Here is an 11,177-nt window from a genome sequence, read left to right as displayed (position 1 = left end):
TTAAAAAAAAAACTGGTATAAGGAGATGGAGAGACTGGGAGTCTTATTTTCCCACCAATTAACTTTGCCTCTGACCATGACCTTCCCTTTGAGTCTCCTAGACCTTGGGGATGATCGCAGCCCCTTGGGTTGGGTGACGGCAACCCCATCTTCACTAGAACCTCTATAGTTAACTTTGATTTTTCCCACTCCGTCTATCCATCCCATGTATGCAGTCAGACATTTGATCTTGGACTTTTCCTGACAAAATGTGCTTGAATATAACCATTTCTTTTCATTCCCACTGCTACTGCTATTGTCACTGCCTTAACTAGGGCTTTATCTTTAAGTTTTATATAAATATATAAATATCTATATATAAATATAATATACAAATAAAGAAAATATAATATTAATTCTGATGATTTTAACGTCTTTTCTTGATAAAGACTTTTCCTGATAAAGATACACAATATCTTATATAAATATTTTTGTATTATCTGTTCTTTTCTTAGAATTTTAGTCATATGATTCTATCTCTTGGTTTGTCTAGAATTTTTGATTGAATGCTGGCTATTTTATTTGGCTTTGTTTTTCTCAGTGGAAACATTGTTTTGCTTCAAAATATTTTATTCTAGCTGGAAGTAGCAAATCTTCAAATTACAATTTTTTAAATGCTTTCAAATATCAATACCATAGGTGTCACAAAATCTAGGAAAATGACATTTAAAAATGAACTACTGCCAGCTGTGTCTCTATAAAACTTTTCCCCCACTCTTTTAGCTATATATTCTTTAACTGCCTCCTCATACGACAGTTTATGTATTTTTGAAATCAAATTTTAAGAAATAAACTTTGTAGTTTATAGACATAGATTTCTTGTACCATGGTTGATTAGAATTTGCTTCTAGTTATTAATAGTTTAGAAAAGTTTATTTCAGCTTCACAATTTATTATTGATAATGTCACATTAATTTTCATTGTTAACTTTGAGAAAAGCTCTATGGATTACTTCCTCATAAATATTTACTATTATAAATGCATTACTGATTTCAGTACTGCTATAGGTTTGTGCATTACAGGGATTCTGATAAAATACTCATTCACACCATTCCATTACACACATTGTTGATGGAGTATATTCTTTTATTCATTTATTTATTTATTTGTTTATGGCTATGTTGGGTCTTCGTTGCTGTGCACAGGCTTTCTCTACTTGCAGGGAGTGGGGGCTACTCTTTGTTGCGGTGCACAGTCTTCTCATTGCGGTGGCTTCTCTTGTTGCAGAGCACGAGCACTAGGCACGCAGGCTTCAGTAGTTGTGGTTCGCAGGCTCAGTAGTCGTGGCTCACGGGCTCTAGAGCACAGGCTCCGTAGTTGTGGCACACCGGCTTAGTTGCTCCGTGGCATGTGGGATCTTCCCGGACCAGGGCTCGAACGCTTGTCCCCTGCATTGGCAGGTGGCTTCTTAACCACTGTGCCATCAGGGAAGCCCCTGGAGTATATTCTTGACAGAAGAAAATTTCCGTTTTGACTAAGCATTGATGAGAACTGAATCTTTGACTTATCTTTCACATGCCTGATGATTGAAATAATTTTCCACAGAATAGCTTCTGGTTTTGTACTTTTCAGTTCTTTTTTTCTTCTTCAAACGCACATGCTTTGAGAGCTGTGAAGTGCAAGACGTGGCTATATTGTAAGGTGGTTTTTGTCCTTATGCTTCTGTGTCTTGTGCTAGTTAAGTCAGTAGAATAGTCAGTATGAGTACTGGAAGTTATTCCTGTAATGGGATAGTATATAGTCAATTACATATGGTGATGTCTGAAAATCACATAATAGCCTCACTTAAAACATCTCCTTAGGGCTTCCCTGGTGACGCAGTGGTTGAAAGTCCACCTGCCGATGCAGGGGACATGGGTTCGTGCCCCGGTCCGGGAAGATCCCACATGCCGCGGAGCGGCTAGGCCCGTGAGCCATGGCCGCTGAACCTGTACGTCCAGAGCCTGTGCTCCACAACGGGAGAGGCCACGACAGTGAGAGGTCCACGTACCACAGAACAAAAGAAAATCTCCTTAGCCAGATTTCAAAAAAGCCTGTGGCCATTCCAATATGATCCAACACAGCGGAATATGATAGAAGGAAAATTGGCAAAGAAAGAGACGCTGGTCTTACCTGATGGAAGTTAAAATATCTCACTTTTGACAATTTTGCAAAAACCTATAATTACATGAATTAATTTCTAGGGTTCTTCATAAGACCTCAAAAGGAACCCATAGAGTTGTGGAACAACAATAGAAGCTGCTGTGATGAGAAGCCCAGGCACCGCAACAAAGAGTAGCCCCCGCTCGCCGCAACTGGAGAAAGTCTGCACGCAGCATTGAAGACCCAACGCAGCCAAAATAAAAATAAATAAATAAAAATAAATAAATTTATTTTTAAAAAAGTAATACTCAGGTTTGAGGCATGAGAAATATGATGAGGAGAAATTAGCTAATCCTTTCAGAACTTTCAAAATATCAAACTCAGTCTCTAAGATTTTAGCATTATATACAACATCGATTACTTATTAGTGGTTTGGGAAGGCCAATTTAAAATTTTCTGATCTTACTGTATTGAAATTCACGGCCCTAATGTTTTCCACATTGACTCTATGAATGATGAAGTAAAGTCAATCATGTATTTCCTTTCCAACTGGGCAGAAAACAAAATTTTGAAAAGTGTTTGGACTACTGACTTTTGATTTCTTCTAAGGCAAGTGTATAGGTAATTTTTATTCCCTGATTAGGAGAAAAATGGTGGAAGAGGGCAGGTTAAGAATGAAGATTTCAAGAGCGTGAGAGTTAGACGACCAACCAGAGTTCCTAAGGTTCGGTGCCTGTAACTGTCGCCACCGCTTAAGCCTGCCAAAGCAGTGGTATGGCTGCTGCCCTCGTATTTGCTACCTCTGGAAACATTCTTGCCAGTAGTGGCGGCAGTGGGACTCAATTACCCCCTTTTATCATTCTCTCCAGAAGCTCCAGATGGCGTCTTCTGTGGGCAATGTGGCCGACAGCACAGAACCAATGAAACGTATGCTTTCCTTCCAAGGGTTAGCTGAGTTGGCACATCGAGAATATCAGGCAGGAGATTTTGAGGCAGCTGAGAGACACTGCATGCAGCTGTGGAGACAAGAGCCAGACAATACTGGAGTACTTTTATTACTTTCATCTCTACACTTCCAGTGTCGAAGGCTGGACAGATCTGCCCACTTTAGTACTCTGGCAATTAAACAGAACCCTCTTCTGGCAGAAGCCTATTCGAATTTGGGGAATGTGTACAAGGAAAAAGGGCAGTTGCAGGAAGCAATTGAGCATTACCGGCATGCATTGCATCTCAAGCCAGATATCATCGATGGTTATATTAACCTGGCAGCCGCTTTGGTAGCAGCAGGCGACATGGAAGGGGCAGTACAAGCTTACGTCTCTGCTCTTCAGTGCAATCCTGATTTGTACTGTGTTCGCAGTGACCTGGGGAACCTGCTCAAAGCCCTGGGTCGCTTGGAAGGAGCCAAGACATGTTATTTGAAAGCAATGGAGACGCAACCGAACTTTGCAGTAGCTTGGAGTAATCGTGGCTGTGTTTTCAATGCACAAGGGGAGATTTGGCTTGCAATTCATCACTTTGAAAAGGCTGTCACCCTTGACCCCAATTTTCTGGATGCTTATATCAATTTAGGAAACGTCTTGCAAGAGGCACGGATTTTTGACAGAGCTGTGGCAGCTTACCTTTGTGCCCTAAGCTTGAGCCCAAATCATGCAGTGGTACATGCCAACCTGGCTTGTGTATACTATGAGCAAGGCCTGATCGATCTGGCAATAGACACCTACAGGCGAGCTATTGAATTGCAACAACACTTCCCTGATGCTTACTGCAACCTAGCCAACGCTCTGGAAGAGAAGGGCAGTGTTGCCGAAGCAGAAGATGGTTATAATACAGCTCTGCGGCTGTGTCCCACCCATGCAGACTCTCTGAATAACCTAGCCAATATCAAAGGAGACCAGGGGAACATTGAAGAGGCAGTTCTCTTGTATTGTAAAGCATTAGAAGTCTTCCCAGAGTTTGCTGTTGCCCATTCAAATTTAGCAAGTGTATTGCAGCAGCAGGGAAAACTGCAGGAAGCTCTGATGCATTCTAAGGAGGCTGTTCGAATCAGTCCTACCTTTGCTGATGCCTACTGTAACATGGGAAACACTCTAAAGGAGATGCAGGATGTTCAGGGAGCCTTGCAGTGTTACACTCGTGCCATTCAGATTAACCCTGCACTTGCGGATGCCCACAGCAATCTGGCTTCCATTCACAAGTATTCAGGGAATATTCCAGAAGCAATTGCTTCTTATCGCACTGCTCTGAAGCTTGAACCTGATTTTCCTGACGCTTATTGTGATTTGGCTCATTGCCTGCAGATTGTCTGTGATTGGACAGACTATGATGAGCGAATGAAGAAGTTGGTCAGCATTGTGGCTGACCAGCTGGAGAAGAATAGGTTGCCTTCTGTGCAGCCTCATCATAGGATGCTCTGTCCTCTTTCTCATGGCTTCAGGAAGGCTATTGCTGAGAGCCATGGGAACCTCTGCTTGGATGAGATCAGTGTCCTTCATAAACCACCGTACGAACATCCAAAAGACTTGAAGCTCAGTGATGGTCGACTGCGTGTAGGGTACGTGAGTTCTGACTTTGGGAATCATCCTACTTCTCATCTTATGCAATCTATTCCAGGCATGCACAATCCTGATAAATTTGAGGTATTCTGTTATGCCCTGAGCCCAGATGATGGCACAAACTTCCGAGCGAAGGTGATGGCAGAAGCCCATCATTTCATTGATCTTTCTCAGATTCCATGCAATGGGAAAGCAGCTGATCGCATCCATCAAGATGGTATACACATCCTTGTAAATATGAATGGTTATACCAGGGGTGCTCGAAATGAACTCTTTGCTCTCAGGCCAGCTCCTATTCAGGCAATGTGGCTGGGCTACCCTGGGACCAGTGGCGTGCTTTTCATGGATTATATCATCACTGATCAGGAAACTTCACCTGCTGAAGTTGCTGAGCAGTATTCTGAGAAACTGGCTTATATGCCCCATACTTTCTTTATTGGTGATCATGCTAATATGTTCCCTCACCTGAAGAAGAAAGCAGTCATCGATTTTCAGTCCAATGGGCACATTTATGACAATCGGATTGTGCTGAATGGCATCGACCTCAAAGCATTTCTTGATAGTCTCCCAGATGTGCAGATTGTCAAGATGAAATGTCCTGATGGAGGAGACAATGCGGACAGCAGTAATACAGCTCTTAATATGCCTGTCATTCCTATGAATACTATTGCAGAGGCAGTTATTGAAATGATTAACAGAGGACAAATTCAGATAACAATTAATGGATTCAGTCTTAGCAATGGACTGGCAACTACCCAGATCAACATTAAGGCTGCCACTGGAGAGGAGGTTCTCCGTACCATTATTGTAACCACACGTTCTCAGTACGGGTTACCGGAAGATGCCATTGTGTACTGTAACTTTAATCAGTTATATAAACTTGACCCATCTACTTTGCAGATGTGGGCAAATATCCTGAAGCGTGTTCCCAATAGTGTACTGTGGCTGTTGCGTTTTCCAGCAGTAGGAGAACCTAATATTCAACAGTATGCACAAAATATGGGCCTTCCCCAGAACCGTATCATTTTTTCACCTGTTGCTCCTAAAGAGGAACATGTTCGGAGAGGCCAGCTGGCTGATGTCTGCTTGGACACTCCACTCTGTAATGGACACACCACAGGGATGGATGTCCTTTGGTCAGGGACACCCGTGGTGACTATGCCAGGAGAGACTCTTGCTTCCCGAGTTGCAGCTTCCCAGCTCACTTGTTTAGGCTGTCTTGAGCTTATTGCTCAAAATAGACAAGAATATGAAGACATAGCTGTGAAACTGGGAACTGATCTAGAATACCTGAAGAAAATTCGTGGCAAAGTCTGGAAGCAGAGAACATCTAGCCCTCTGTTCAACACCAAACAATACACAATGGACCTAGAGCAGCTCTATCTACAGATGTGGGAGCATTACGCAGCTGGCAACAAACCTGATCACATGATTAAGCCTGTTGAAGTCACTGAGTCGGCCTAAATAATGACTGTGTGCACAGGAGAATTACCCTGTACCTGAGCCTCAACCTTCTGGGGGAAAGGGAACTACTTTTTCCTTATCTGTACAATACCATGCTGCAGATGGGTGACAGACAATGATAAGAAATAGCACAGCCAGACTTGCTTCCTGCATGATCATGATCACGATAGGGAGAGACACAAGAGATGGGAAACTGCTGTTCCACAAGGAGTCTCCATAGAATTTTGCAGCAGCCAGGTGTCTGGAAGGTCTGGAAGGTAAGTCTGGAAGGTCTGATCTCCCTTGGTCTTCCATGGGATGGATGGTTAGTGTGGAAGGGAGATAGAGATTGCCCAGCCGTTTTGTGATTATCATGGATTGATTGAGTCTTCTGGATTAATATTTTTCTTTATATTTTGGGTATTGGAGCTTTTAAAAATGTTTGGTTTCAGGTATTTTTATTCATGTGAAGTGTGGATGATTCTCTTGAGATAAGCTTTTAAGCTAAAATATTCCTTGTTTTAGTTTCTGAACTCTACAGATAAATGGGGACTTTGCTGGTGTAGTCTTCTTATAGGTTTTATAAACCACTTGAGCCTATATCAGTCATTTTAGTGTCTGACATAATGTTTGGAACTATCAGTGCTTTGTTGGTGTATAGATGATGGCTTAAATTCTTTTCCTGGTCCGTTTCCTTCTTCCCCTCCCCCAACTTTAAAAATTCTCCTGTAACTTGGCTAACAAAAAACCAAGTCTGATTCAAAACCTCCCAGAGTGTTTCTCTTAACCGCATCATCTGGTGCCAAATGAAGATCCTTAGGAGTGATTATTAATTCTGAAGGGCACAGTTGTGGTACTGTCACTGATGATAACGACAATGGATTTTTGACCCAGAGTTGTGACCTATTTCACCAGTGTTTTACCGTTGACTGCCCCTCTATGCTGCTTCCAAAAGTGATAGTGTGTGTTAAGATTTTTACTTTCATTTCTAAAGTTTTTTTTTTTTTTTAGTGAGTCCTGTTCTTCCTTTTTCTTTCAGCAGAAATGAAATCCCAGGTAAGTATAAGTATTCAAATATTTGATCAGTAAGTCACAGTTATCTCCAGTACATTAAATAACTTTCATCAAAAAACATGTTATAGGTAAAAAGCTCTGAAGGACCAGCTATGTATATGATAATTATGTTTCAGACCTTCTAGGGTATTATATATAATAACTTGTCTTCTGGACGTGGTCTTGAAGTCTTTATGGATCCAGCCTCAGTAGTAGTGAACTGCACTGCTACTTGGTTTGGAGTACAAATTAGACCTTAGCCCTCCTGGAGGTTGAGTTTTTGGTATTGAAAACCATAGGAATGAAATTATTGTATTGCAACAAAGGATCGAGGGCTTGAGGCTTAAACAAGGCAACATACGTGTGGGAAACAGTCAGCCTTGAGGGCAGGTAAGGACATGCCAGGCATGCGGCCGCTGCTCGAAGGGACTGTCCCTACTTGTTCCCCTCCTTGTTCCATTCCATGGGAGATAAATCACCAGGGCCCAGAGATCAGAAAGAATGTAAAATGAGACAAGCAAAGCTGTCTCCCCCCTGCACATGCAGGTTATTTTTGATGCTTCTGGGTTTATGGGTTTCCTCCCAGGGAAGTTAACCTTGAGCCGAGACAGTCTGTAGATAATGTAAACCACCATCTGGCAACCTTCTGATTTCTAGTCTAGATAATCTGCAACTGTAGCATAATAAAATTTGCCTTGCAACCATCAGTTGTCTTGGTCCTTCTGACCCCGTCTGTCGATGCTACTTCAGTTCCTTACCCCTTCCCTTCTGACACTGGGCGGTGAGATCTTCTTTCTCCGGCTGGTCCGCGGCAAGTGGCACTCGAACAGGGACCTGAAGCGTGAAGGCAGTTAAAAGAGAAAGAAAGTGCAGGTAAGAGAACCCTTATGCAAAATATGTGTGGCCACCAGTAAAAGTGAAACTAATAGAGGCATAAGGCAATAGTCAGAAGTAAAATAAGATGGGGCAAAAGGGCTCAAAGAGTGTGAATTATTTGCTCAGGTTTTACTTTCGATGCTTAAAGCTCGGGGTAATAAAGTTTCTACCTCACGGTTGACTGAATTTTTACAGCATATCCATGGTGTATCTCCCTGGTTTCCTGATGGCGGCTCTGTTGACATAGAAATCTGGCAGAAAGTTGGAGAAGATTTAAAAAATTATTATGAGTCTCGAGGGCCTACTCATACTCCTGTTGTTACATATAGTTTGTGGACTCCGATAAAAATATGTTTAGATTCTTCTCATGATAGTGTTGATTTGAATGTAAAGTCAGAAAAACATAAGCCTCTGACAGAAGGAGAGACTGTATTATCAGCTACTGTGTCACCACTTCCTAAACCGAAAGAGCTAATTAATTTAAATAGTTTAGATGAAGAGGAACATTTTGACTTAACAGATGAGGCTTGTAAACATAAAAGAGAGAACTATCCTGAGGATGATTTTCTAATGGCTGTGATAGATAAGTCAGTGAGAAAGCTGCAGTTTAATAAGGACTGTCTTCCTCAAAAATCTACATCTGTAAAAATGCTCAGTCCCTTGCAGCGCGCTGTACAAGGAGCAATAAAACGAGAAGATCCTATTTTCTGTTGTCCCGTCATAGAAAGACCTGGTCCTAATAATCCTCAACAAGCTACTAGGGAGCATCAGGCTCTCCCTTTGAAAGTTTTGAAAGATTGAAAATCTGCCTGTGCTCAATATGGGCCCACTGCTCCTTTTACTGCTGCTATGGTTGACAGGAGAAGCTCTTCCCCCCGCTGATTGGAAGTCTATTGCACGAGCTTGTTTAAATGGTGGAGATTATTTAATATGGAAGTTTGATTTTTATGAACGGGCTGCTGAACAAGCAGAAAAGAATGCTGCCCATAATATTCCAGTTGATTATCATATGCTGATTGGGGAAGGACAATATCTTTCTTTACAAGATCAATTAACTTATCCCTTTGTTGCTTATCCTCAAATAAATCATTTGGCATTACAAGCCTGGAGGAAATGACCTTCTACACACAAAACTGAGGATCTTTCAACAATTAGATGGGGACCTGATGAACCATATGCTGATTTTGTAGATAGGTTGTCACAGGCGGTGGGGAGACTCATTGTGGACGGACTCACTGGTACAATTGTAGTTAAGCAACTTGCTGTTGAAAATGCTAATAATGCATGTCAGGCTGCGATTCGACCTTGGAGAAAACGGGGAACATTGGAGGATTATATTCGCCTTTGTGCAGACATTGGGCCTACTTATATACAGGGTGCTGCTGTGGCTGCAGCATTAACTAAAGTGGGGTTCAAAAACAATCAAAAGAAAACGAAGACTTGTTTTAAATGCGGAAAGGCAGGTCCTTTTGCTAGAGAATGTAGATCTTTTAATTCTAACCCTAGTCCTTCCTTCCCTACTCAGAAACCTCCAGATTGTCAGAAAATCCCTGGTTTATGCCCTAAATGCAATAGGGGAAAACATTGGGCACAAGATTGTTGCTCAGTGGCCCACAAGCATGGGCCACCACTGTCGGGAAACTCCTCCCGGGGCCTTCCCCAGCCCCAACAAATAATAAGGGCAATGTCTGTGTATCCTCCTCAAATTATCAATCAGACATTAACCAAAAACAGAAACATACAATATCCTCGCTCTCCAGAGCAACACCAGGAAGCGCAGGACTGGAGCTCAGCACCTCCGCCCGATATGTATTAACTCCTGAAATGGGTCCTCAGGCCCTCTCTACGGGCATCTGTGGACCTTTACCCAAGGGTTTGATGGGACTATTATTGGGAAGAAGTAGTGTCACCATGAAAGGTTTAACTATTATGCCAGGAGTCACAGATTCTGACTACGAAGGAGAAATAAAAGTCATGGCACAAACTATTAAAAATATAATAACTATTTCTCCTGGTGATAAAATTGCACAATTGCTACTTTTGCCCTTTGAACCTCATGGACAAATTTTACAACATCAAAAGAGAGAAACAAAGGCTTTTGGATCGTCTAATGCTGCCTACTGGATTCAGAAGACAGGGAAAGAACGTCCAGAAATGAAATGAACCATTAATGGAAAGGTTTTTTCAGGTTTGTTAGACACTGGAGCTGATGTCTCTGTTATGACGCAGATACACTGGCCTAAACGTTGGCCCATTAGTCCTACTATTACAGAACTTCACGGAATAGGACAAAGTTCTTCTCCTATGCAAAGTAGTCAGTTTTTATTATGGCAAGATAGTGAGGGCCATTCAGGATACTTCCAGCCTTATGTTTTGCCTGGGCTGCCTTTAAACCTCTGGGGCCGAGATATATTAAAAGAAATGGGAGTATTACTTTATAGTCCAAACTCTCAAGTCTCTAATATGATGTTGGATCAAGGATTTCTTCCCACAAAAGGGCTGGGAACAAATCAACAAGGAACTGTCCATTCCTATTGATGTGAAAATAAAAAATGATAGACAAGGTTTGGGTTTTTCTTAGGAGCCTTGGATTCTCCTCCACTCACTGCTGATCCAATTACTTGGCTGACTGATGACCCTGTATGGGTGGACCAATGGCCCCTCACAAAGGAGAAATTAGAAGCTGCAGAACAATCAGTACTGGAACAATTAGGGCATTTAGAAATTTCCAGTAGCCCTTGGAATACTCATATTTTTATTATCAAGAAAGAATCTGGAAAATATAGGTTATTACAGGATCTAAGAGCTGTTAATAAAACTATGCTAATAATGGGAGCTCTTCAACCAGGCCTACCCTCTCCAACAGCCATACCACACAATTATCATCTTTTAGTTATAGATCTAAAAGATTGTTTTTTCACTTTTCCTTTGTTTCCTGAAGATAGAAAACATTTTGCTTTTAGCTTGCCTTCCTTAAATTTTAAGGAAGCCATGAGGAGATTTCAATGGAAAGTATTGCCTCAGGGCATGGCAAATAGTCCTACATTATGCCAAAAATATGTGGCTCAGGCCTTGACTCCTGTGAGAAAAAGGTTTCCATCATTATATCTCATACATTATATGGATGAT

At 41.8% G+C, this 11,177-nt stretch overlaps 1 pseudogene; it reads left to right on the top strand.

The window, feature by feature from the left end:
- The first annotated feature begins 2,999 nt into the window (after positions 1-2,999).
- LOC132421889 (UDP-N-acetylglucosamine--peptide N-acetylglucosaminyltransferase 110 kDa subunit pseudogene) lies at positions 3,000-7,175 on the top strand (annotated as a pseudogene).
- The last annotated feature ends 4,002 nt before the right edge of the window (positions 7,176-11,177 follow it).

This window comes from Delphinus delphis, chromosome 3 (assembly GCF_949987515.2).
Source record: "Delphinus delphis chromosome 3, mDelDel1.2, whole genome shotgun sequence".
Lineage (NCBI taxonomy): Eukaryota > Metazoa > Chordata > Mammalia > Artiodactyla > Delphinidae > Delphinus > Delphinus delphis.
Note: the sequence above shows the minus strand (reverse complement) of the source record. Positions and strands in the feature narration are given on the sequence as shown.